Below are 6,165 nucleotides of genomic sequence, written 5' to 3'. Positions count from 1 at the left end.
TTCTGTGGGTTAAGCTCTGTTTCACTGCCTCATCAAGTACTCCCTGGTTTCCTTCTCTTTTTTTCAATTCTCCTTTTTAAATTTAAATTAAAAACAAGTTTTTTTACATGTCAATCCCAGTTCCCTCTCCCTCCCCTCCTCCCTGCCCCTCATTGACCCCCTCCCATCCCCTTTCTGCTCCCCAGGGAGGGTGAGGCCTTCCATGGGGGATCTTCAAAGTCTGTCATATCATTTGGAGCAGGACCTAGACCCTCCCCCGGGTGTCTAAGCTGAGTAACCCTCTATATGGATTGGGGTCCCAAAGTCCATTCGTGTACTAGGGGTAAATACTGATCCACTACTAGAAGCCCCATAGATTGTCCACATCTCCAAACTGGCATTCTCGTTCAGGGGTCTGGAGCAGTACTCTCTGGTTTCTTAAACATTCTCCTTCCTCCGGCTCCAAACCACGCCTTTTTCCTCTCTTCTTTCCACTTCATCTGTCTATATTACACACTTTTCTCTTTTATCCCAAAGAAATTTACACCCTTCTGCCTTTGAACTCTTTCAATTTCTCAGTCTTCCTAAAGCCATTTGCACACCTACCTGCCTTTTTTCTTTCTCAGTGTTGATTTGACCATGATCCCAAGTCCAGACTGTACAAAGGCCGAGAATCCACAAAATAATCCCCTGGGTGCAGAGAAACAAATCAAGAAGTTGTGTTTAAAATCAGTGTTGAACTATCCTTTTTCAGTTTTCATGTGATAAATACCATGTATGTATGTATGTATGTGTGTATATATGTGGCTAAGAACTGAACCTGGGGCCTCACACATGCTAGACAAGTGTTCTAGAATGCATAACACATAAATATATCATCACATTTTCTTAGTTAATGTTTCTAATGCTGTGATAAAGACCATGACAAAACAGTTTAAGGAGGAAAGGATTTATTTCAGCTTACAATTCACAGCATAGTCCATCATCAAAGCAAGTCAGGGCAGAAACTCAAGCAAGGCAGGAAACTGAAGGCCAAAACTGCAAGAGAGGCCAAGGAGACATGCTATTTACTAGCTTTCCCCCCCAAGGCTTGTTCAGACTGCTTTTTTATAAGACCCATGACCACCAGCCCAGGGGTGGTACTGCTTACTGTGAGATGAACCCCCCCCACTAATTACCAATCAAGAAAATTCCCCAAAAGCTAGCCTAAAGGCCAATCTGGTGGAAGTATTTTCTTGAGAGTCCCTCTTCCAAAATGATTCTAGCTTGTGTCAAGTTGATATAAAACTAACCAGTGCATACATATTTATAATTTAAAAATATGTATAGCTATGCATATCTTAGAAAAATACTACACTATATTGTTTCTACATCACCAATGGAGATGTGTACTGTGTAGCTTAACAACTGCTTCTTAGACTAACGCATCTGTAAATGGGTCAAATCTAGTGCCTAAAATCCATCAGTCACTCCATGGCATTCCTCATCCCTGTCCACAGAACACTCTGAGTCCCTCTAAGCTCACAGAAACCATCCATGGGTGTTCTGTTCCTTCCTTTCTTGCCTGTCCCTGACATGAATCAGTCTCCCCAGAGAGCACTTCTCCCAACCTCAGTCCCTGCCCTTCAGCTGGATCATCCAGAGTCCTTGGGTTTGCCTACCTTTGCCCTTAAGTTGCCTCCCCTCAAACTTAACACCTGCCTTCAGTGTCACCAAAACTCCCAGCATCACCCTCAGCTCAAGAGTTGTAATTTTGGCCCTCAGACTCTGGCACGGCTACTCAACAAACCTTAGCAGTAAATATTTCACTGGTTTTAGCCAGCAGCCCAGCAGCTCCACACTGGCCCATGGACTACCCTGGCCCATAATCATTCTGTCCTCTCTGAGAAAAAATATGCTGTGAAATATGAATATGTATCTAGCTGTCAGTAACATTCTTTTATTATGAGATCGTAGTTTTCCATCTTTTGTATTAAGACATTCTCTTATCCTTGCTTGGAAAAGTGAGTTGGCAATCTTCTTTAGATTCCTAAATCATTTCCATAAAAATGTATTCATTCATAAAATCTTGAAGGCTAGTGACCACCAAATCATCTGTAAACACAAAATTCTTTATTTGGTTTGTTTTTACAGTGGAGAGGGAAATTGTAGAAGGGTTACAAATGAGGCTCTATTCATCATGCTTAGAAGGTGAGTTAGGTACGTAGAGCAAGAAATATCAGCTAGAAGGATGATGTTAGAGAAAGACAAACAGGGGAGAACCAGAGAAGCCAGGATTCTCTGTGTTGATACTGCAATCCTTGCCACAGGCTGGTTCAATATAAGAGTTCTGCCCTCTAAGGCCCTATATCTCAGCACACAAGCATATGCTGACAGCAGAGCAGAGTCCTGGGTAGTGTCCATTTTCATTTGTTTCATCTGTTTGGGTTTCAACTATAAGTACAGTTGAAAATATACAGATGTAGTTCTTGCTGAGACCAAGAGCATATATGTTGTTTTGTTCAAATTCTTTCCTAAATTTTGCTTGAATTTTTGAGCTGATTTTTAAATGTTTTGTTGTATTTTATCTTATTTGCATGTGTATCTGGGTGCATGAATGGCATGACATGCACGTGGACATCAGAAGACAACTTGCAAGAGTCAGTTCTCTCGACTATGTGGACCCCAGGGATCCAACTCAGATAGTGAGTTTTGGTAGAAGGTACCTTTACCTACTGAGCATCTCGCCAGCTCATTATGAGTTGACTTTGACCTTAAGCTTTGTTGAAAATCTATATGCGGTTAATCTCTTGATCTGTGCACCAGACAAAAACTAGTACCAGAAACCTAATGGATGCTAAGCAGAGTTCTGGTTATTTATGCTTTCTGGATTTAGAATCTTGAATTGAATGGAATAGTGTAAATGGGTATTTATATCCCTACTGTATAAGCACAGGAGTATTATCTCATTACTCCCACAAGCTAAACCAAGTGGAAATGAGTCACTACTTGGCTAAATCATGCTCTTGGAACACCCACATTAGACTGAAACTCAGGTTTGGTGGTCATTTCTGAGTCGTATCTGAGTTGGCAGTATGAACTTATAACAAGAACATGTTCAATTTCTTATAAGAATCTTGGATGGTTGCTTCACCTGGAGAAGGCAAGTAGGATTTCCCACTCCAGGAAATTTTAATTTGCTTATCAGAGCCCATGTTTAATGCTAAAGACCTCTAAATATAGTGATGCTTGGCTTGTTATTTTAAAGGTGTTTTGTGCTATGGACAAGATACAGTCTCAACCAGGCATAGAGAAAATTATGATTTAGCAGTTAAACTGGGCAACATAGCAACAACATTGAAGACTGTCAGAAGAAGGAGGGAGGGGCAGAGAAAAGTGGGAGGGGAGGAAGAGGGAGGAAAAATATGTACCAACCTAGAATGTTAAGATGATGTAAAAAAACTCACAATATTCTCAAAGCCAGAACAATAATTTATTCTCATTATCTGATTGCTGAGTTTTAACTCCCAAACTGGATAAAAAGCAAAATGAAAACAAACAAAAGACCCACAGGAACTAGCCTCAGTTTCCAAAGCATTTTTGATTGACGACAGTCTGATCAAAGGGTAGATGTGAAGAGTGTTCTCCTTACACAGAACCAAGTCCTGCTTTTAGAGGGACACCTTAGGACAGTAGCAACCGGGGAAGGGCGGAGCTGTGGTGAACTTTCCTTCCAGCACCAAAAGCCCTGTTGGTCAGCATTCTCTCTTTTGACTTCGGTCCTCAGAAGAGCTGTTACTGGCATTTTGAATGGATGAACTGACTCCCATCATCTCCATGGCAGAGTATGTCACCAGGATACAGTCCCTATTTGAGACCTGAAGACCCTTTGACATGTTATGCAACTAGATTTTCCTTGGCAGTTCTCCCATCCTTGAAGACCTAAATCAGACTGGTTTGAGCCCTCATTTCATACCCTAGAAAATTCTTCTGCCATTTCCAAGACTTGTCAGAATATCTAAGAATCTTACATTTTAGTAGCCACCCCTAAATACAATGCCCCACCCGCTCCTGAAGTCTGCCAGATGTGGTAGCACACAACTGTAATCTCAATACTTGCTAAGTGAAGATGTTGGGAACAAGGGTTCAAGGTCATCCTCTACTACATAGTGACCCCAAAACCAACCTAAACTACATGAAAGCCTCTTTTAAAAAAAACTAAATAAATAGAAGCAGAAATAGAGAAACAGGAACACAGAAATGTTAACTAACAATGTATAGCGTAACTCTCTGAGTTACAGAAGAGAGTTGTTTCTTGAACCCAGATCCAAAATAGCAATGGGGCGGAGGACATGGCCCTGCACGTAAGCACTCCTGCTGTACAATGTACAAACATGATGACTTGAGTTCAGATCCCCAGGACTCACATAAAAGGCTGCATGTGGCCATGTGCACACATGTAACTCTAGCTCTATGAAAGAGAGAGGAGAAACCCTGTCAACAAGAGTTTACCATGCACAGTGTTCACATACACCACATTTACTTACCAACACACACACACACACACACACACACACACATACACACACACCAACAAAGAAGTAGAACTAATATATGGACCAAAACTAAGGTCATTTCTGTAACTAGAGATATTTTGGGAGAGAAGGTGGAAGCTTAATTTGTGACTCACATGAAGAAATACAACATGACAGTTATTACCAATGGCTAAAGCACTGACTGGTAACATCATTATCTCTTGATATTTGCCAGTGCTTTCTGAGAAGTGTTCTGTATGATGCTCAACATTGCACATGTATTCTTGTGTGTAATCTACAAAACAATCCAGATAATTCAACACTGTTACTATTATTTACATTCACTAATACTACATTTTGTAGATGGAGGCAATGAGGCTCACAGGGGTTGAGTGATCAGCAGTTGTCTGTCTTCATTTGGCTGGTGAGCAATGAAATGGGCATTGAGTCCATGATGCCAGCTCCAGAGCACAAAGACCTTCTTGCAGCTTTCTTCTGTCCTCATCTTTCCACTGTGATCTGTCTGTTGAGTCATGCAGAATTCACTCTGATGCCACAGAAGCTGCAAACGACCTAGTCACATTAATTAGGCCCTTCCATCAAACATCTGCTAAAGTTGATTTTCATTACATGCACATTCCATGTGTGCAAACTTTGCTAAAACTTATATTAGTCAATACTCATGGCACTTCCACAGCCATATCTAAGCATGTACAGAAGGTGGACTTTTGGTAGCCCAAGTTGCATGTTGCCATCTGAGGGAGAGCAGAGTAATTCCTGCCTTCTATGGTTTTGCTCCCATACTGTAAATAAGTGTCCTTTCTGAAGTGTATTTAGTGACTCCATTTTCATTTTTTTCACTTCCTGTTGATTTTGATCACCATATCAGTGCTAAAGTTCTTTCTGCTGTTTATAAGTGTGAGAAAGTTAGCACATTCCCATGAAGAAAATACATATGAGAGATTGTGGGTATGAATTGTACTACTGACTATAATTTCAATGCTAATGAATAAAAATGTATATTAAATTGGACATCATTAAATAGAGGTACACATAAAATAAGGGTATATACTGATGATAAAAAATGTGACCAGAAGTTCACAATAACCTTACAATGTATTTTCCCTAAAGCAATGTATCAGAATTTACTAATTCAATATTGTGATTTTTTAACATAATGACCATGATGAATGAGAATCAATTCTACTTCAACATATCTAACCAAATTGTTTTAAGCTAAGGTGACAGTGCCCTAGGAAGTAACAGTGAGACCTCTCCCTGCATCCTCCCTCGAAGGATCGATGAGACACTGGATGGTCAATGTTTTGTGTCTCAGCCCCTGAAAGGCCCTCCTGACCAACATGCCACGCCTCTTAAGCAGCCATCCCTGCAGTTGCTCACCCTCTACAGAGGAGAACCTGGCTAATCAGAAAAGAAACTCCCTTCAAAGGCAAACAGTGAGTAGAGTGTACACATGGTGGAAACAAATGGCTCTTGGTACCATGTTGTGGAAATTATCTCGCCTAGGGAGATAAAGAAGCAAGGCAAGCCCAGGTGGCACTGGTGAGTCCCCCCTCCATTGCACAGTCCGTTTGTGACGTGTGCACCAGCCTCTCTGAGAAAACGCCATCCCTACACTAGGTGCCCTCAGAACCTATCTGTCTTTTGTCCT

The sequence above is a fragment of the Mesocricetus auratus genome, unplaced genomic scaffold (assembly GCF_017639785.1).
Source record: "Mesocricetus auratus isolate SY011 unplaced genomic scaffold, BCM_Maur_2.0 Super-Scaffold_100691, whole genome shotgun sequence".
In the NCBI taxonomy this organism is placed as follows: domain Eukaryota; kingdom Metazoa; phylum Chordata; class Mammalia; order Rodentia; family Cricetidae; genus Mesocricetus; species Mesocricetus auratus.
This window is presented reverse-complemented; position numbering follows the sequence as displayed.